General features: G+C 45.3%; 1 protein-coding gene across 4 annotated transcripts in view; it reads right to left on the reverse strand.

Moving 5' to 3' along the window:
- The window catches only part of CAMTA2 (calmodulin binding transcription activator 2), a 173,111-nt gene extending 151,972 nt beyond the window's left edge, over positions 1-21,139 (reverse strand). For all 4 annotated transcript variants that reach the window (XM_082255522.1, XM_082255520.1, XM_082255521.1 and 1 more), the window contains exon 1: positions 21,035-21,139. The gene's annotated coding sequence lies outside the window, so the exon portion shown is untranslated. The remainder of the gene's footprint in view (positions 1-21,034) is intronic.
- Positions 21,140-23,170: the final 2,031 nt, after the last annotated feature.

A 23,170-nucleotide genomic window follows, 5' to 3' on the forward strand; every position in this document is an offset into this window, starting at 1 on the left:
AGCCTGGGTCTTTAAGAGGTTAAATTGCCTCACTTAAGTTCACTTAAGTTAATTCCAAACACAATTTAAAAAAAAAAATTGAATGAAAAAAATAAGAAAACAGTGAAGTTATGCCAATTTTTTTTCTATAATGTGAAAGATAATGTTACGCCGAGTAAATAGATACCCAACATGTCATGCTTTAGAATAGCGCACGCTCGTGGAATGGCGACAAACATTGGTACCTAAAAATCTCCAAAAAACGACGATTTAAAAATTTTTGCAGGTTATAATTTTAGAGTTACAGAGGAGGTCTAGGGCTAGAAATATTTCTCTCAATCTAACGATCGCAGCGATAACTCACATGTGTGGTTTGAACACGGTTTACATATGTGAGCGTGACTTGCGTATGCATTCGCTTCTGCGCGCGAGCCAACGGGGCGCTTTAATTTTTTTTAAACATTTTTGATCACTTTAAACATCTAAACATCCCTTGTATTATAAATAAGCAGGACAGGTCCTCTTTCATGTGAGATCTGGGGTCAAAAAGACCTCACATCTACACTAAAAAAGAAAAACATTTTTTTATTTTCCCATAATGATGTCACTGTTACTAGGAAGCGATGTATGACGTTGCTTCGGTCCTCCAAGGCCATAGAGTGGAGTGGGGGCCATCTTGCCCTCACTCGACTTCCTGCCTGCCTGAGAGGACAGCAGACCGGATTGTTTTCCCCGCTACTGACGACTCCGGTAAGTGGGAAAAATTACAGGGAAGCAGCAGGGGGGGGGGGGGGCACCTCTCACACGTGGCCAAACGATCGCTGGGACCACTCTTATGTTAAAGCGGACCACACGCAGTTTAACCACTTTCCAACCGGGCCATAGCCGAAAGACGGCTACAGCGCGGTTGTCTAGTTATGGGAGGGCGTACATGGACATCCTCCCAGAATCGCGCTCCCGCACGCCCCCTGGGGCGCGCACACGGGAGTGTCCGTGCTCGCCGGGTCCCGGGGACCCGACGCATCACAGATCGTGGTAAAGGGCCAATGAGAGCGGTTCTTTACCACGTGATCGCTCCATCCAATGACGGAGCGATCACTTCACAACAAACCGGCGCATGTCCGGTTCATTTCTCTGCTCTCCTCGCACGCTGTACACAGCAATCGGTACAGCGTGCGAGGAGAGGAGAGAAACTGCAGCTGCACGCCTCCTCTGCCTCATCTGTGCCCTGGATCAGTGCCTCCTCTGCGCCCTGGATCAGTGCCTCCATCTGTGCCCTGGATCAGTGCCCTGGATCAGTGCCCTGGATCAGTGCCCTGGATCAGTGCCTCCATCTGTGCCTCCATCTGTGCCCCATCAGTGCTCATCCATGACACATCCATGCCACATCTGTGCCTGCTCATGCCACCTCAGTGCTCATCCATGCCACATCCATCCCACGTCAGTGCTCATCCGTGCCATGTCAGTGCTAATCCATGCCACGTCAGTGCTCATCCCTGCCCCATCAATGCCACGTCAGTACTCATCCATGCCACATCCATGCCATGTCAGTGCTCATCCATGCCACGTCAGTGCTCATCCATGTCACGTCAGTGCCACATCAATGCCACATACATGCCATGTCAGTGCTCATCTGTGCCTCATCCGTGCCACGTCAGTGCTCATCCGTGCCACGTCAGTGCTCATCCGTGCCACATCCATGCCACGTCAGTGCTCATCCATGTCACGTCAGTGCCATGTCAGTGCTCATCTGTGCCACATCTATGCCATGTCAGGGTGCTCATCTGTGCCTCATCCATGCCACGTCAGTGCTCATCCATGCCACATCCATGCCACGTCAGGGCTAATCCGTGCCACATCAGTGCTCATCAGTGCCACATCAGTGCTCATCAGTGCCACATCCATGCCACATCAGTGCTCATCAGTGCCACATCCATGCCACATCAGTGCTCATCAGTGCCACATCCATGCCACGTCAGTGCTCATCCGGGCCACATCTATGCCACATCAGTGCCACTACAATGCTTATCAGTGCCTCACAAAATTGTAATGGGAAGTCAAGAAATGACAATGCTCCCTGCTTGTTGGGCCTCTGTATGTGGTCAGGCTGTGGAAAAGTGTCACATATGTGGTATCGCCATACTCAGGAGGAGTAGTATAATGTATTTTGGGGTGTCATTTTTTGCTATGTACATGCTACGTGTTAGAAATGTCTTATAAATGGACAACTTTGTGTAAAAAAAAAAAAAAAAAAAGCGTTTTGGTTTTCTTTCCACATTTTCCAAAAATTTGTGGAAAAAAATGACATGTTCAAAAGACTCATTATGCCTCCTAGATTATGTGTTGGGGTGTTTTCTTTCCAAAATGGGGGTTTCCATTGTCCAGGTGCTCCAGGGCCTTCAAAAGTGTGATAGGTCGTCAGAAAATTATATGTGTAATTTTTGCTTCTAGAACGCCTGACGGTGCTCCTTGGATGTTGGGCCTCTGTATGTGGTCAGGCTGTGAAAAGTGTCACACATGTGGTATCACCATACTCAGGAGGAGTAGCAGAATGTATTTTGGGGTGTAGTTGCAAGTATGCCTGTACAGTGTGTGAGAAATAACTTCGTAATATGACCATTTTGTGAAAAAAAAAAAAAAAATATATATATATATATATATTTTTTTTAAAATCTTCATTTTGCAAAGAATTGTGGGAAAAAATTACAACTTCAAAAAAACTCACCATGCCTCTTACTAAATACCCTGGAATATCTACTTTCCAAAAAGGGGTCATTTGGGGGGTATTTGTACTTTACTGGCTTGTTAGGGTCTCAAGAAATTAGATAGGTCGTCAGTACATCAGGTGTGATCAGTTTTCAATGATTGGTACCATAGCTTGTAGACTCTATAGCCTTCACAAAGACCAAAAAAGTTATACTTATTTGGGTTATTTTTACTAAACATATGTAGCAGTATAAATTTTGGCCAAAACTTATGAAGAAAAATGACTAAATTTTGCAAAATTTAAAACCGAAACAAAGAAAAATGCATTTTTTTTTTTTACAAAATTTTCGGTCTTTTTTCATTTATAGCGCAAAAAATAAAAAACCCAATTATGATTAAATACCACCAAAAGAAAGCTCCGTTTGTGTGAAAAAAAGAACGGAAATTTCATATGGGGACAGTGTTGCATGACTGAGTAATTGTCATTCAAAATGTGAGAGCACTGAAAGCTGAAAATTGGTCTGGTTAGGAAGGGGGTTTAAGTGCCCAGTGGGCAAGTGGTTAAACAGTTTAAAAAAATTCCAGGGTTATGGCAGTTATCATAACCCATATGATAACCCCGGTATTTAACGTCAAAGTACCAATGTAAAACTGCGGCGGGCGGTCTGTAAGTGGTTAATACTACTTTAAAAACTAGAGATGCACCGAAAAGTTTAGCGGCCGAAAATGGTGTTTTCGGCATTTTGCGGACAGAGAAAAAGGTGCCAATATAGGTGCCATAAATGCACACGATTTTGCCAGAATTTTACCATGCTTATGGTTTGTTTTTCATAGGTCACGTGACTCAAAAACTGCATCAAAAACCTAAATGCGGGTGCGTTATTGATGCGTTTTCAATGCATCTCAACAGGGAGGTTTTTTTTTTAGCTGACCAAAAATTGCAGCAACCAGGTTTTTACACCACAATGGAAGAGCAACAGACCAGTGTGAAGACTTACATAGAATTTAAAGGGATACGTTCTTCTTGCACTAAAAAGGTGCCAATAATGGCCAACAATAAATTCATATTTATTTAAATTCATGATATTAGCCGCAAACCCCGAAAGAAGACGTCCCCTCTCACTCCTTGTAATGACAGCTTCTCAGCCACATCGGTTGTCATTACAAGTCAGCCGACCATCGGCTATGGACACCGGTATCAGGGGGGGGGGGGGTGACTAGCTGCAGGCATCACTCCGGTACAAGCACTTACCCTAAATATCAGCAATAATCGGAAACCTCCGGGGCCGATTCCGATATATCGGGGAAAGTGCATATCGGCCCTCGATATATCGGCTTTGCCGATAATCAGTCGATCTCTACTAAACACGCACAAGACAAATCCTATTCATTTCGATGGCCCCTGTTCACATCTGAGCTATCGGTCGCCTTAAGCAAAACGCCCGCTGCTCAAACAAATACATCAGCTTCTTTTTTTGGCAGATTATAGGCTTTTTTTTTTTCATTGGTCACTTGTCAACCTTAAAAAAAGCCTGCACAAAAACACCTGTAAAAATGCCCCAAAAAATGCCTGTAAAAACAACAACGCCTAGATGTGAATGTAGCCTAAAGCCTAAGCCTTATTGCTTACAAGTTAAAAATCTGTATTTTTTGCTAGAAAATTACTTTGAACCCCCAAACACATATATACACACACACACCATATCATATCATATATCATTTATATATTTTATTTTTTTTCCCCTTTTTCTTTTTACAGAGACCCTAGATATTAAAATGGCGGTCGTTGCAAAATTTATGTCGCACTCTATTTGCGTAGCTGTCTTTCCAAAGAAAGTTTTTGGCAAAAAATAAAAATACACTTTAGTAAATTATAAAAAAAAAAAAAAAAACTAAACAGTAAAGTAAGCCCAATGTTTTTGTATAATGTGAAAGATGACGACATTACGCCAAGAATCGCAAAAGAATCCCGATCATTATTCTAAGCCGTAAAAAAAAAAAAAAAACAATCGTGCAGCTATAGACTAGGGGCATGCTACAAGAGATGGTCAGAGACTATGGGCAGGCTACAAGAGATGGTCAGAGACTAGGGGCATGCTACAAGAGCTGGGTCAGAGACTATGGGCATGCTACAAGAGATGGTCAGAGACTAAGGGCATGCTACAAGAGCTGGGTCAGAGACTAAGGGCATGCTACAAGAGCTGGGTCAGAGACTTTGGGCATGCTACAAGAGCTGGGTCAGAGACTTTGGGCATGCTACAAGAGCTGGGTTAGAGACTATGGGCATGCTACAAGAGCTGGGTTAGAGACTATGGGCATGCTACAAGAGCTGGGTTAGAGACTAGGGGCATGCTACAAGAGCTGGTCAGAGACTAGGGGCATGCTACAAGAGATGGTCAGAGACTAGGGGCATGCTACAAGAGATGGTCAGAGACTAGGGGCATGCTACAAGAGCTGGGTTAGAGACTATGGGCATGCTACAAGAGATGGTCAGAGACTAGGGGCATGCTACAAGAGCTGGTCAGAGACTAGGGGCATGCTACAAGAGCTGGTCAGAGACTAGGGGCATGCTACAAGAGCTGGGTTAGAGACTATGGGCATGCTACAAGAGCTGGGTCAGAGATTATGGGCATGCTACAAGAGCTGGGTTAGAGACTATGGGCATGCTACAAGAGATGGTCAGACTATGGCCATTAGGGCTGCACATCTTCACTTACCTCACGATTCGATGCGATTACGATTATTAGGGTCGCGATTCGATACTATTCGATTCCGCGATGCATCACGATTACTAAGGGGACCCTTTTCTAAAAGGGGGATCTATGGGGACCCTGCTCTAAAGGGGGGGATCTATGGGGACCCTGCTCTAAAGGAGATCTATGGGGAGCCTGGGCCTGCCCTAAAGGGGATCCAGGTGAACTGAGCTCTAAAGGGGGATCTATGGGGACCCTGCTCTAAAGGGGGATCTATGGAATAGATCCCCTTTAGTGCAGGGTCGCCATAGATCCCCCTTTAGAGCAGGCCAGCATCCCCAGAGATCCCCCTTTAGTAGAGCAGGTCCCCCCATAGATCGCCCTTTAGTAGAGCAGGTCCCCTCATAGATCCCCCTTTAGAGCAGGCCACATCATTGTGGGGTTAGAGTTGTGGAGGGCTTCTTATCAGAGAGAGGAGGTTCTTCGGTGGATTACAATGCCTTTGTCATCTCACTTCTCAGATTCATTTTGTCCAATAATGTCTTTTTGCTCAATGGCTCCCATTACCTCCAGGTGCAGGGTGTGGCTATGGGGACCAAGTGTGCCCCCTCCTATGCCAACCTGCACCTGGGGGGTTGGGAGCGTGACCTCTTCTCCAGGGATGACCTGGAGTCCCTTCTGTCCTGTATACTCCTATGGAGAAGATTCATTGATGACATTTTTATGATTTGGACAGGTTCTCTAACCATGTTATTGAGATTCTTTGAGGTGTTGAAAGTCAATGACTTCAATCTCAAATTCACCTATACTTATAGCCAAAAATCTTTGGATTTTTTGGATATTACTATCTATGTAGATGATGAAGGCACTTTGGGTTCCACCCTCTTCCGAAAAACCACTGCAGGCAATACTATATTGAGGGCAGACAGCTCCCACCCCTAACCATTGGTATCCAGTATACCATATAGCCAATATTTAAGATTGCGGCGCAATTGTACGAAATCAGAAGACTTTGAGAGAGAGGCAAAAAATCTACAGAGGAGACTTCTATGTAGAGGATACAGTAGGGCTTGTTTGAAAAAATCCTATCATAGAGCCAAAAAATGGAACAGGACTGATCTGATTTTTGGCAAAAAGAAAAAGATGAAAACCAATACTGATGGGGTATGTTTAATTACACGATATTCTGGCCAACATGACCAGGTACGGTCAATTCTTAAAAAGTTTTGGTACCTCTTGGAGGCAGATGAAAAGGTATCTAAATATATTGATGCCCGTCCCCAGATAACTTTCAAAAGATCTCGCTCCCTAAGGGACCAATTGGTCCATAGCCATTATGCTCCTTCCCATAAATGTAAAAAAAACGGGCACATATTCTTGCAGAAAATGCAATTTCTGCAGATATTTGCCCAATTTGAGTGAAATTATTCTTCCAAATGGAAAATTATATAGACCAAATTTCTATGCAAACTGTCAAACAGTGGGAGTTGTCTATATAATGTATTGTAGTTGCCAAGCTTTTTATATAGGTAAAACAAAAAGGCCTTTCTTTAATAGAATTCGTGACCACGTCAAACTTGTCAAGAACAAAAAGTTTGAAAGTCCCATTAGTCGACACATGGGTTTATATCATGGCTTCAATGACAAGATGATGACCTTTTTTGCTTTGGAACACATTCCACTCAGTGAACGAGGTGGAAGTGTAGACAGAAATTTATTACAACGTGAAACCAAGTGGATATTTAATTTATCGGCCACTCAGTATCCTGGTATAAATGAATCCATTAGTTTCAAGCCCTTTCTTGGCTAGGTAGTGTCAATGGTATTTATTGCTGGTTTAGCACAGCGGTTTGGGTGTTAACCAGCACAGTGGACTTTGAACTCTTATTTACAAAGTCCCTCGGTTTAGGTGCCTTCAATATTATGGCACGTGTATACATTTAACCACTTAAGCCCCGGAAGATTTTACCCCCTTCCTGACCAGGGGGTATTTTGCGATTCGGCACTGCGTGACTTTAACGGACAATTGTGCGATCGTGCGACACTGTACCTAAACAAATTTGGCGTCCTTTTTTTCCCACAAACAGAGCTTTCTTTTGGTGGCATTTGATCACCTGTGCGATTTTTTGATCACGCGCTATAAACAAAAAAAGAGCGTCAATTTTGAAAAAATAGCAATATTTTTCACATTTTTTTTATATGAAATTCCCCCCCCAAAAAAATGTAAAAATCAAAATTTTTTAACATTTTCGGCCAATTTGTTTTATGCTACCTATGTTTGGTAAAAAAAAAACGCAAAAAGCGTATTTTGATTGGTTTGCGCAAAAGTTATCGCGTTTACTAACAAAAGGAAAGATTTTTGTCATTTTTGTTGTTTTTTTTTCTAATGCATAATGGCGGCGATCTGCGATTTTTTCTGCGGTACTGCGACATTGGGGCGGACAGATCGGACCCTTGACTGACATTTGTGACACTTTTGGGGGTCCCAGTGACATTTCTACAGTAATCAGTGCTATACATATGCACTGTCACTGTAAAAATACACTGGTAGTGAAGGGGTTAACTTTATTTGGGAGGGAGGGGCTGTGTGTGTCCCTAGGGGCGTGCTTTCTACTGTGATTGGCTGTGGCTTGAGCTGTAAGGACACTGATCAACGGATCTACATACTAGATCCGTGTGATCAGCGTCTTTACAGCGAGGAGAATGACAGGTGGCTTGTTTACACAAGCTGCCTGACATTCTCCCTCTCCCCCGCCGATCGCCGAGTGACCGGCGGACATCGGGTCCGCTGGTCACACGCGTGGGGGGGGGGTCCGTGACCACGCGGGAGCGCGCCTCCGGGGGCGCGCGCTCGCTCCCTAGACCCTCACAAGCTAGTGACGTAGCCCTACGTCACTTTGCCTGTGAGGGGCTGACTGCCGAAGTAGATCGGCGTTAGGCAGTCGGCAAGTGGTTAATAAAATTTGCCTAACAGCAATTGTATGTTTATCTTTCAGATGTAGTATATCTACTCATTAAAAGAACAAGAAAAACCCCCTCTGGCTGTTTTTCAGGTTATTATTCCTGACCCTTGCCGCTAGGTGGATGCGACTAGGGGTGGTGGACCCCCCAGGTGAGCATATTGGGGGAATTTGGAACTGAGTCCCTTCTCCAGCCTCTGTTCTTGTTGCCCATATGGGCACCCGCGGTGCCCTACATTCATTTTCCGGGTATAATTGGTCCAACCCGGTCTAGTAGCAGCACCGCCTTTAAATTCCCTGGTGATCTATAATGGAGCTTTACTACACCTCTTTTCCGTTTCATTAACCTTCAACATAATCTTAATTATTTACTAGTTGGGTTAATCAATTTCGTTGTGACCTTAATGTTTCACCAGATTTTCCCAAGTCTATAGGCATTACAGGTATTTTTATAATCCTGTCCTTTTGTGATACTGTCAGTGCTGTTTATGGATCTCTTTTGGATTGCCCATTACGATCCGCTACCTCCTCTGTGTACATGGCGGCCGGACCGGATGTTGTTATCCCCGACCTTCCGGCGGAACCATGTGATGTGGTCGCGTCTTGATGACGCACTTCCTGTTCGGTCTCCATTGGACCACCGGGCGTATCCCGCTCTCACTCCTCTCGGTGACGTCAGACGCAGAGGGAGTGGAGAGGGTGTATAAATGCCAGCGCAACTTGGTCAGTATTACACTAGACCACCGGGGAATGACACACGAACATCGAGACTATTTGCGGTAATGGAATTCTCTTCATCTTCTGCCCCGTTTTTCCACTTATCTTTGGTTTATTAGATGCTGACCATCATCCTTCCATGCTTTTCTTCTCTTCCTGTGCAGTCTCCCTCATTGAGCGCACCATTGGAAAATTCCTTCAATTTGAATGGCGGTGCATTTTCTAAATACTGCATGATAATCCATGTGCCCAGTTTGCAATTTTTGGGTAAGTATTCATACCCTCAAATCGGACAGACTCACAATGTGTTTGTCAATTTCTTTAAATTTATTAATTTCTTTTTGTCTTAAAGGGATACCTCCCACTTGGGGATTTTAAGGGAATATTGCCTTCCTTCCCTGCTTCTTTGATATTGGGGTACCCAGTGAATTACCGGCACATTCTATTTATCCAAATCAGGTGAATACACTATTAATCCTGCAACCTGACAATTAGTCTCCAATAAGGAGGCTCTTATAATCTGTGGTTGAATTGTATTTCCATGCTATGGTCTCTCATCATTCATACCCATTATCTTTAGCTTGGCTGTCACCCTCTCTATTGGTCAACTTTAAGAGGTTGGATGTCTCGGTTCCCCCCTTTTCTGCTTGCTTTGGCTGCATCACCTGTGTTGCCTCCACCTCCGGCATAAGAAAGGGTTCAGGTCATTTGAAGGTACATTTTTTTGTATCAATACTCTTTAAATATCCAAACCAATTGGGCACTAAATCTAGGACCATTGTGATATGCCCTTTGTACATACAATTGCTGTGTTCTTTATGTATTTCTTTTTGTCATTTAGAAATGTTCACTCTCGAGAAATGTCTATGAAAACTCCTGAAGAAGCTATTATGAAGATGGCGAAACATGTAGAGTTGATATTTTCGAGTGCATTTTCTTGATTTTACCAATTTTAATATTGATGTTTTGTCTTGTCCTCACTTTCTATGTTCAATAAAATTTACAATTTTTGAGAATTCTGATTTTTCTCCATCATTTGCACCTTTAAAGTCCCATTCTTGCTCCCTTCATTGTAGTTACCAGGCCACATCAGGTTAGAAGAGTTACCTGATGCTAGTTGTAGTACCGTAGGCCCTGGTAAGGAGGAATACTAGGCTCTGTAGTCCCCCTAGTTGTAGTATAGCAGGCTTTGGTAAGGAGGAATGCTGGGCTCTGTAGTCCCCCTAGTTGTAGTATAGCAGGCTCTGGAAAAGAGTAATGTTGGGCTCTGTAGTGCCCCGACTTACCAGGAAGCAGAGCTGCAGCCAGTTATGGGTGAAGTAGCGGTAGCCGGTAGGTGTATGGAGTAGGGTTCGGACAAGGACAGGTCCCGGTTGATGAGCCTCATGTCGGGCATTTGGAGCTCGGACTCGTGCAGTGCACGGTACAGGAGGAAAGCAGGGCCTCCTTGGCTAGTCCATTTGGGGGGGGGGGGGGCAGTCCGTGGGTCGGGTTGCTCTGCAGGCTCCGCTCTCCTCCTCTCACACGAGGAGCTCCGTGTTCGCAAGCCCGGCCGCCACTCTCATCAAGCGCCAGCGCCGCCCACCCCAGAAGTGACGTCAAGCTAATCGATTTTGCAGTCACCCCGAATCGATGCATAATCGCGAAGGGTCGCATCGCGATGAATCGATTTGGCGATTAGATTCCGCAGGCCTAATGGGCATACTACAAGAGATGGTCAGAGACTAGAAGAATGCTATAAGAGATGGTCAGAGACTATGGGCATGCTATAAGAGATGGTCAGAGACTAGAAGAATGCTACAAGAGATGGTCAGAGACTATGGGCATGCTACAAGAGATGGTCAGAGACTAGAAGAATGCTATAAGAGATGGTCAGAGACTAGAAGAATGCTATAAGAGATGGTCAGAGACTAGAAGAATGCTATAAGAGATGGTCAGAGACTAGAAGAATGCTATAAGAGATGGTCAGAGACTAGAAGAATGCTACAAGAGATGGTCAGAGACTAGAAGAATGCTACAAGAGATGGTCAGAGACTAGAAGAATGCTATAAGAGATGGTCAGAGACTAGAAGAATGCTATAAGAGATGGTCAGAGACTAGAAGAATGCTATAAGAGATGGTCAGAGACTAGAAGAATGCTATAAGAGATGGTCAGAGACTATGGGCATGCTATAAGAGATGGTCAGAGACTAGAAGAATGCTACAAGAGATGGTCAGACTAGAAGAATGCTATAAGAGATGGTCAGAGACTATGGCCATGCTATAAGAGATGGTCAGAGACTAGATGAATGCTATAAGATGGTCAGAGACTAGAATAATGATATAAGAGATGGTCAAAGACAAATCAGAATGGAAACATCACATGAGACTGCTAGAGATCACTGCCATTACAAATCAATGATTCCATATTTGTAATCCCTATGGCCCTCTCAAAAGGACTCCAGACACATTTGATTTATCCTTCAAAAGATCCATTATAAAGATCCCAGGGGGAGAGCCGCCAGTCACCGCACAGAAACCAAACCATTTACTACTAGAAGCCAGTCTAAAATATTCTCACTGCACCGGCTTACTGAAGCACCACAACCCACCGAAAGTGGAAAAGTACAGCATTCCCCCCCCCCCCCCCAGTCCCCAGAGCCAATTAGAGGATCAGCACTATGGACAGCACATAACATTTCATGATAACGCTCATCCCTGAGGTATTAATTGCTGTCTAAAAACACAGGAATGAGGACATGAAAGGGATCAATATACAAATTTATATCCAAAAAAAAAACCCCACCAAACTTTGTTTAACACATCCGGTCTTTTATCTAAAGTCCCACCAAAACTTTCCCACCAATTTGTAATAAAACAGGGAAGGGTAAGAGTCTACTCTTGGAGAAATTTTTTCTATTGGGACAGAAAGTGATGGGAAATATCTCCTGAAACAGAATCTTTGACTTACCAGTAAAGTCATTTTCCTGGAGTCCAGTAATGGACACGGACTGCTCATTATGAATGGGACATTGAAACAAACTAAGAGTCAGCAACAATGCCAAGAGTCCCCCACAACACAATGGGCCAAGAAGCCTCGACAGAAGCAGAGAGCAGCTATGTAGCATCTCCCTTCAGAGGAGACCTCAACCTTCAATGTTTTCTTCCTAGCCAGGGGGCTGTTAGACATGCTGCAGCCAAACAGATCAGTACCTTTTCCTTCCCCTTAGTCTGTAGCCAATCAGAAACGCTTACTTCTCTTGCCTTGTCTATTTAGCGCTCAACTCGCAGCCTGAGCAATGCTTCTGCAGGCCCCATACCTACTAAGCCCCATACCAGCTTTTCACCATCCATTCCCACATAGCAACCATTGGTTTTGTTCTTGGCTATCAGAGTCTACTACCTGCCCTGACCCTTGTCTTCATACCTGGCTTTAGCAGTCTGCTAGCTGCCTTGGCACTTGGCTTCATACCTGGCTATAGAATCTGCTACCTGCCCTGACCCTTAACTTCATACCTGGCTTTAGCAGTCTGCTACCTGCCCTAACCCCTGGTTCCATACCTAGCTTTAGCAGTCTGCTACCTGCCCTGACCCTTGGCTTCATACCTGGCTTTAGCAGTCTACTACCTGCCCTAACCGTTGGCTTCATACCTGGCTTTAGCAGTCTACTACCTGCCCTAACCGTTGGCTTCATACCTGGCTTTAGCAGTCTACTACCTGCCCTAACCCTTGGCTTCATACCTTGCTATAGCAGTCTGCTACCTGCCCTGACCCTTGTCTTCATTCCTGGCTATAAGAATCTGCTACCTGCCCTGACCCTTGTCTTCATTCCTGGCTATAAGAATCTGCTACCTGCCCTGACCCTTGTCTTCATTCCTGGCTATAAGAATCTGCTACCTGCCCTGACCCTTGTCTTCGTTCCTGGCTATAAGAATCTGCTACCTACCCTGACCCTTGTCTTCGTTCCTGGGTATGGGAGTGTTCTACTTGCCCTGACCCTTGGCTTCATAACTGGCTTTAGCAGTCTGCTACCTGCCCTAGCCCTTGGCTTCATACCTTGCTATAGGAATCTGCTACCTGCCCTGACCCTTGTGGTAGTTCCTGGCTATAGGAATCTGCTACCTGCCCTGACCTTTGTCTTCATTCCTGGCTATAAGAATCTGCTACCTGCCCTGACCCTTGTCTTCGTTCCTGGGTATGGGAGTCTTCTACTTGCCCTGACCCTTGGCTTAGTTCCTGGCTATACGAGTCTGTTGTGGACATTTTTCAGGAAGTGTTTTATTTAAATTGCCATTATGTCTCCCAGTGTCGGTTTAACGGTATCCGCTATGCACAGCGAATATGGCTTTAACTGCCATTGAGGAAAGACTGTTAGTTCTGGAAACCTTCCATTAAATGGAGACAGCATGCCCATTGGCCTGATCTTCCTGATCTTCTTCTGCTTTGAGCGGCTGCCGCTGGAGTGAATGCCAGTCCGGATCTATGGCAGTGCGATGCGAACTCCACTTTTGGGAACTCTTCCACATGGTCAGGTTTGTCCATAAGCATACACTCCCCTTTCCTATTGTACTTTAAAAAGTATACATGTCTGTGATTGGTTGTGTTGACCCCACCTCCCCTGTAAACCCCTTTTGTTCTCCGACTATAAAATAAACAAGAGTGCTGCCTTGGGCAGGACTGCTTCTATGGACATGGACCGCGAATCAGCTTGATCCTGTTTTCTCTCTTTGTCGCCGAGCGCATTAGGATAACTTTATACTAAAGAGCTGTACATTGTACTTTTCACTACGAGGGATTAATGGCGCGTATTAATATCAGCAAGTGCGCTTCTCAGCGCAGCAAAGTTTTCAACGCACCGAGCAAATTTCTATGCACCAAACTACATTAATTTCCACCACAAGTCTACTACCTACCCTGATCCTTGGCTTCATTCTAGGCTATGGGAGTCTGCTACCTGCCCTGACCCTTAGCTTTATACCTGGCTATAGCAGTCTGCTACCTGCCCTACCCTTGGCTTCATACCTGGCTATAGGAGTCTGCTACCTGCTCTGACCCTTGGCTTCATACCTGGCTATAGGAGTCTGCTACCTGTCCTGACCCTTGGCTTTGTTCCTGGTTATGGGAGTCTGCTACCTGCTTTGACCCTTGGCTTTCTTTGAGGCTCAGTCCACTACCTACCCTGACCTTTGGCTTCATTCCTGACTATCCAAGTCCGCTACCTTCCCTCATCCTTGGCTTAGTTCCTGGCTATAGGTGTCTGCTACCTGCCTTGACTCTTGGCTTCATTCTTGGCTATCCGAGTCTGCTACCTGTTCTGACCCTTGGCTCAATTTCTGGATTTAGGAGTCTGCCAGCAGGCTGACCTTTGGCTTTGCTCCATCCTAACTGAATCACCTACCTACTCTGACCCTTGGCTTCATTCCTGGCTACCCGAGTCAGCTACCTGCCCTAGTTCTTGCCTTTTATCATGGCTGAGTCCACTACCTACCCTGACCTGTGGCTTCATTACGGCTATAAGAGTCAGCTACCTACCCTGATCCATGGCTTTGTTCCAGCCATAGGAGTCTGATACCTGTCTTGACTCTTGGCCCAATTCCTGGCTGAGTCTGCTACCTACTCTGACCCTTGGCATTGTTACTGATTGATGTCCACTGTCAAACCTAAACTATGATCTCTACCTTATCTATGATATCTGCACCCAGCTGTGTCCTCTGGATTGTCACTGCAGTGTACCTTCCTACTTTAGACCTACTTCCTGATAACATGTTGTCACAGAGTACCTGGTCTTGAGTTAGGTGAACCTGGGGATCACAACCAAGGGTCAGTATGCAGCAAAATCTATCTCCATGATCAAGAGTTCTGCTGCATACCTGCTGGCCCTTAGACTCTGCCCCCCCCCCCCCCGGTGGATCCCACATTACCAGCTCTAACCTGGAAGGACCTTCATTCCACTTCTGCAAGTCCTCATCCTAGTCCCAGGTTCTATCTGTCCAGCCTTGCAGGGAACCAGACATCGGCCTACACTTTTTGGCTAAACCAATCATCCCTCCGTGGGGTACAATTGTAGTGTAGTCAGAGGGTCCACATCAGTGCAGACGTCCCCTTCACACCAGTGTGTGTTACCGCATGGCACTGAGGTGAACAGGCCTTAAAGCAGAGTGTGTGGCAGAGGAAGCCTCCAACATGAAGTATCCACACCAAGCCTATGACCAGTGCTGAGAGGTTTCCTCATACATGGTGGCCAGTACAAAGGGGCACCCTTCCCACTGGTGGCCAGTACAAAGGGGCACCCTTCCCACTGGTGGCCAGTACAAAGGGGCACCCTTCCCACTGGTGGCCAGTACAAAGGGGCACCCTTCCCACTGGTGGCCAGTACAAAGGGGCACCCTTCCCACTGGTGGCCAGTACAAAGGGGCACCCTTCCCACTGGTGGCCAGTACAAAGGGGCACCCTTCCCACTGGTGGCCAGTACAAAGGGGCACCCTTCCCACTGGTGGCCAGTACAAAGGGGCATTCTTCCCACTGGTGGCCAGTACAAAGGGGCATTCTTCCCACTGGTGGCCAGTACAAAGGGGCATTCTTCCCACTGGTGGCCAGTACAACGGGGCATTCTTCCCACTGGTGGCCAGGACAAAGGGGCATTCTTCCCACTGGTGGCCAGGACAAAGGGGCATTCTTCCTACTGGTGGCCAGGACAAAGGGGCATTCTTCCTACTGGTGGCCAGGACAAAGGGGCATTCTTCCTACTGGTGGCCAGGACAAAGGGGCATTCTTCCTACTAGTCACCAGTGTAAAGCTAGAAGTACATTTTTTTCTGTCTCTACATAGGATGATGATGATGGGTATACAGAGTAGCAATAAAGAGGACCAGTCTCTGTATACAGTGGGGATGTACAGAGATGTGAGGGGGGGAATAGATGAACACAGAGGATATCCAGCTCGGTATATAGCCAGAGATGATGGTGCTCGGGGGGAAGAGATAAGGGGGGTGGGGTATTGATCTGTAGGTAGGAGGATGGTTCTACCCAGTAATAATAAAGAGGACCTTTCACTACATACAGAGGATAGGGGGCAGTAATCCAGCAGTGTATACTGTACAGACAGGGGTGATAGTATATAGAGGGGGGGAGGGGAGGTATATACACATATAGAGATGATGGAATAAAGATGTGTGTGTGGGTAATATTTTATATATATATATATATATATATATATATATATATATATATATATATATATATATATATACACATACATACATACATACATACATACACACACACATATACACACAGGTAATGAGATATGAATGGAAGAGGGGAGGTATATATACAGGAGTGATGGTATATAGATGGGGAGATATATATACATACAGAGATAATGGTATATAAATGGAAGATATATCATCCCTCTTCCATTATATCTGTATGTATATATACCTACCCCTCTATATACCATCACTCCTCTATATATACCTCCCCTCTTCCATTTATATACTAAATATATATATATATATATATATATATATACACACACACACACACATATACACACAGGCATGATGGTATATAGATGGGGGAGGAGAGGCATATATAAAAGGGGTGATGGTATATAGATGGGGAGGGGAGGTGTATATATATATATATATATACACACACATACATACATACATACAGGGTGATGATATTTATATATATATATATTAGGGTGGGGAGGTATATATACATACAGAAGTGATGGTATATAAATGGGGGAGGAGAGGTATATACACATACAGGGTGATGATATATAGATTAGGGAGGGGAGGTATATATACATACAGAAGTGATGGTATATAGATGGGGGAGGAGAGGTATACAGTATATACATACAGGGTGATGATATATAGATAGGGGAGGTATATATACATACAGAAGTGATGGTATATAGATGGGGGAGGAGAGGTATATATACATACAGGGTGATGGTATATAGATGGGGAGGAGAGGTATATACACATACAGGGTGATGATATATAGATAGGGGAGGTATATATACATACAGAAGTGATGGTATATAGATGGGGGAGGAGAGGTATATATACATACAGGGTGATGGTATATAGATGGGGGAGGGGAGGTATATATACATACAGGGTGATATATAGATAGGAGAGGTATATATACATACAGGGTGATGATATATAGATTAGGGAGGGGAGGTATATATACATACAGAAGTGATGGTATATAGATGGGGGAGGGGAGATCTATACACTGTGTGCAGAATTATTAGGCGAGTACTTTGACCATATCATTTTTATGCCTATTGTCCAACTACAAGCTGTATAAACTTGAATGCCTATTTGATTTAAGCAACTCTGGTGATGTGTATTTGTTTAATGAGGGAGGGTGTGGCCTAAGAAGATCAACAGCCTATATCAAGGTGAAATTATTAGCAGCTTCTTTTCCTCAGGCAAAATGGGCCAAAAAAGAGATTTAACCGACTCTGAAAAGTCAAAAATTGTAAGAAGTCTTTCAGAGGGAGGCAACACTCTTGAAACATCTAAGATTTTGGGGCGTGATCACAGAACCATCAAAAGTTTTGTTGCTAATAGTCACCAGGGTCACAAGAAACATGTCAAGATGCAAATTAACTGCCAAAGATTTGAGAAGAATAAAATGTGAAACTACCAGAAACCAATTATCCTCCAGTGCTGTCATATTCCAGGACTGCAAACTTCCTGGAGTGCCCAGAAGTCCTGAGAGTTCAGTGCTAGGAGACATGGCCAGGGTAAGGAAGGCTGAACCCCGGCCAACACTGAACAAGACACATGGGTGGAAATGTCAAGACTGGGCCAAGAAATATCTGAAGACAGAATTTGTAAAGGTTTCATGGAGGAGGGACTCTTGAAGGACCAGGTAGATGGCCTGTGGCTGGATCAGTAATGGGCACAGAGCTCCACTTCCACTCAGATGCCAGAAAGGTGGAGGAGGGGTACTGGTACAGGCTGGTAATATTGGAGATGAGCTACTTGGACCTTTCGGGTTGAAGATGGACTCAAAATCAACTCCTAAATCTACTGACAGTTTTTAGAAGACACTTTCTTCAAGTAGTGGTACAGGAAAAAGTCTGCATATTTTAAGAAGACTATGATATTCATGCAGGACAATGGTCCATCACATGCATCGAAGTACTCCACTCCATGGAGAGCCAGTAAAGGCCTTAAATAATGATGACACCGCCTCCTTCCTCACCAAAACCCTACTGGGAAGTTGTGGGGTCCCTCTAACATGGGAGATCTATGGTGAAGGAAGACAGTACACCTCTCTGAATGGTGTCTGGGAGGCTGTGGTTGCTGCTGCACAAAAAGTTGATCATCGGCAGATGAAGAAACTGACAGACTCCATGAATGGAAGGATTATGACTGGTAATGAAAAGAAGGGGGAGGGGCTACATTGGGCACTGAAATGTTTATTTGTACATTTTGAGTTGTTTATTATTCTCACTTTAAGAGCCGGTTCACATTAGAGCGATCCGACTTGCCGGGGCGACCTCACAGGTCGCGGCGCGCTGCTCGCACCGTGACCTCGGAGCGGCATGCACGGACTTCATAACATTGAAGTCTATGGCGGTCGCCTCCTAGTCGCCCCAAAGAAGCTCCGGACCCTTTTTCTAAGTCGGAGCGACTTGTGTCGCTCCTATTAGAACGGGTCCGCAGCTTCTCTATGGCAGGCGAACTACGGCGACCTATCAGGCGACCAGGTGGCCTGACAGGTGGCCCCAGTGTGAACGGAGTCTTACAGATGAAAGTAAACAAATAAGATGGGAAAATGTTCATTTATTTAGTTGTCCAATAATTTCACACACACTCAGATATTCTCCTAAGAAAGCCAAAGCCTCACTTTTCTTTCTCAAATATTCAGGTTTGAGGTTTAATAACAGCTTTGGATTGGGGAAGATCACTGGAGTTCAATAAATGAATCCTCAAAAATACAACTTGTCTAATAATTGTGCACACAGTGTATACATACAGAGGTGAAGGTATATCAATGAGAAAGGGGGGTATATATACAGAGGTGATGGTATATAGATGGGGAAGGGGGGGTATATATACAGAGGTGATGGTATATAGATGGGGAAGGGGGGTATATATACAGAGGTGATGGTATATAGATGGGGAAGGGGTGTATATATACAGAGGTGAAGGTATATCGATGGGGGTGAGATTATATATATATATTACACACACACACACACACACACACACTGTATATAGAGAGAGATAATGTGAAGGTATATACAGAGGTGAAGGTATATACAGAGGTGAAGGTATATAGATGGGGAAGGGAGGGAAATATACATACAGAGCTGATTGTATAGATAGATGGGAAGTGGAGGTATATATACATACAGAGATGAGGGTATATAGATGGGGGAGGGGAGGTATATATATGGAGGTGAAGTTTTTTATATATATATATACACATATACACACACACACAGGTGAGGGTATATAGATGGGGGAGGGGAGGTATAGGTATATATACACAGAGGTGATGAGATATATATATATAGATAGATAGAGGTGATAGTGTATAGATGGGGGGAGGGGATATATATAGGTGAAGGTTCATAGATGGGGGGAGGTGTGTGTGTGTGTATATATATATATATATATATATATATATATACACACACACACACACACACATACACAGAGGTGAAGGTATATAGATGGGGGAGGGGAGGACACCTATAGGTATAAATAATAATAAAGAGCACCTGTCTAGGGGTGACATAGAGAGGATGGGTAGACAGGGATGGGTGTATAGAGAGGTATACAGGAATGGAGGGGGAAGTTTGAGTATATAGGGGTATATTAATGGGATATATAGGGATGGAGTATATAGGGATATACGGATGGGGTATATGGAGAAGTATATAGGTGTATAGAGGAATGGAGGGGTATATAGGGATGGGGTATACAGGAATGGAGGAGTATATAGGGATATATGGAGGAGTATATAGGGATATATAGATGGGGTATATGGAGGAGTATATAGGGATATATGGATGGGGTATATGGAGGAGTATATAGGGATATATGGATGGGGTATATGGAGCAGTATATAGGGATGGGGGTATATATGGATTGGGTATACAGGGATGGGAGGGGTATATAGGGATATATAGATGGGGTATATGGAGGAGTATATAGGAGTATACAGGGATGGAGGGGTATATAGATGGGGTATATGGAGGAGTATATAGGAGTATACAGGGATGGAGGGGTATATAGGGATATATAGATTGGGTAAATGGGGAATATATAGGTGTATAGAGGAATGGAGGGGTATATAGGGATATATGGAGGAGTATATAGGTGTATAGAAGAATGGAGGGGGTATATAGAGATGGGGTATACAGGAATGGAGGAGTATATAGGGATATATATAGATAGGGTATATGGAGGGGTATATAGGGATGGGGGTATATATGGATTGGGTATACAGGGATGGAGGGGTATATAGGGATATATGGATGGAGTATATAGGAGTATACAGGGATGGAGGGGTATATAGGGATATATGGAGGAGTATATAGGTGTATAGAAGAATGGAGGGGGAATATAGAGATGGGGTATACAGGAATGGAGGAGTATATAGGGATATATAGATGGAGTATATAGGAGTATACAGGGATGGAGGAGTATATAGGGATATATAGATGGAGTATATAGGAGTATACAGGGATGGAGGAGTATACAGGGATATATGGAGGAGTATATAGGGATATATAGATAGGGTATATGGAGGTGTATATAGGAATGGAGTGGTATATGTATACAGGAGGACAGGTGACAGCTACATACAGGAACAATAATAATAATAATGAGGAGCTGCTGTCACCCCTCCACACACCCAGCACAGACAACCTACAGAGGTGTGGGCCCCAGGGGCCCCCCAATATGCCACCCCTCCCCCTCAGTCTCATCCCCCTCCCCCCTCAGTCACTCACCTCCCCCGGACCCTCCAGCCGCCATCTTCTCAGCGCGCCCCCCTCTCCTCACATACCACGTACGTCATCACGCACACCAAGAGGTGGTAGAAAACAGACGTAAACCGGAAAAGTCTTTGACACATCCGTGACGTCACCTCGCAGACCGAGGGAGCCGAACGTGCACACAGGGGGCGGGGCTAGTGTTAGGGACGGCATAGGGGGCGGAGTCCTCCTTCGATCACTAGGAAGGGGCTCCTCAGGATGCGGGTGGGCGGAGAAAGCTAACGGGGCGTGGTAAGAGGAAAAAGGTATGAGCCATAACAGCCAATAGGAAACGGAATAAGAAGAGCAGGGAGGAGTTTGATCTAATAATTGTGAACACGGACCCGATTATGTACAAATGATGGTGAGGACGGTGTGCCAGGAAAGGTCCATACGTAGAGAAAAAAAGGGGGGGAAGTAGATACACTATGGACCTCTGACAAAATAGCGCATGCGCGTGACAGCCTTGCTTGCTTCGGAGGATCGCAGCTGATGCGTCTCCAGTTACTAGGCAACCAGTGATGGGGGGCGGAAGTTGTCTGTTCTGCCCTGTGATTGGTGGATTGGGCCGATCGTTCCCAGATCTGGTTTATTCAGTGCATATTGATTGTGGATGGGGAGCGCCCTCCAGGATTGGAATTGGATGCTATGCCCATTGCTTTGCTGAATTTTGCTAGTCCAGTATTGAGTGCACTACTTACCCTAAGAGCCGGTGCACACATGTGCCATGCGGGAACCCTGCCAATCCACTGCGAGTATATGCGAATCGCTGGGGGGTGTCAATACAAAGTTAACAACACCCCCCAGATTAATTTGCATATCGCAGTGCGAACTGTCAGTTTGGATATGAATCGGATCGCATAAGTGTGTACACCCATAGCGATCCAATTTTGGTGCGGAGCAAAAAAAAGGGTCCTGCGCGACTTTGGTCCGAATGCGATTCAAATTCAGCCATACAATCTGTATACAATCTGTATGGCTGAAATGGCAACGCACAGACAAAGCATGTGATTTGCACAGCAGTGCGCTACGAATCGAATGCAATGTCTGACATCGCATGTGTGTGAACCGGGACTCAGGAAAGGAGTACTGGGGCTGTGCGCACAGCCTGGTAACCAGGGAACCCTGACACTTGTCACCCCCTATTTAAAAAACGTTGCTAGTCCAGGATTGAGTGCGCTACTGACCCTAAGGCCTCTTTCACACTAACGATCCGATCAGATCCGCCTGTCAGTTTTCCAGGCGGACCTGATCGGATCCTCCATGCATCCCTATGGGGCAGTGGATGTCAGCGGAGAAATCTCCGCCCTACAACCGCTGCCATCCGATTTGATCCTGTCCGTCAAATCTGGACGGATGGAAACCCTATTTTCCATCCGTCTATCGGATTGGATGAGAACGGACAGGCGGTCCGTTCTCATTCAATTCCCCCATAGAGGACAGCAGGTTTCTGACCGCTCTGTCTCTGCACACAGAGCGGAGACGGAGCTGTCATCCACCTGCTTAGCGGGGATCAGTGGATCGATCCCCCGCTGAGCAGAACGGAGTCCATTGACGGAATGGACCTGTGTGAAAGGACCCTAAGTCAGGAATAGAGTACTGGGACTGCGTACACAGCCAGGCGACCAGGGTACCCTGACACTTGTCACCCCCTTTTGTGCAAACATTGCTAGTCCAGGATTGAGTGCGCTACTTACCCTAAGTCAGGAAAGGAGTACTGGGGCTGTGCACACGGCCTGGCAACCAGGGAACCCTGATACTTATCCCTGTTTTTGGAAACTTTGCTAGTCCAAGATTGAGTGCGCTACTTACCCTAAGTCAGGAAAGGAGTACTGGGACTGCGCACACAGCCTGGTGACCAGGGAACCCTGACACTTGTCATCCCTTTTTTTTGAAACTTTGCTAGTCCAGGATTGAGTGCGCTACTTACCCTAAGTCAGGAAAGGAGAACTGGGGCTGTGCACACGGCCTGATGACCAGGGAACCCCCGATACTTGTCACCTCCTTTTTTGAAAACTTTGCTAGTCCAGGATTGAGTGCGCTACACACCCTAAGTCAGGAAAGGAGTACTGGGATTGCACGCAAAGTCTGGCGACCAGGGAATCTTGACAC

The sequence above is a fragment of the Pelophylax lessonae genome (genome assembly GCF_965119305.1).
Source record: "Pelophylax lessonae genome assembly, chromosome: 4".
Taxonomy (NCBI): Eukaryota; Metazoa; Chordata; class Amphibia; order Anura; family Ranidae; genus Pelophylax; species Pelophylax lessonae.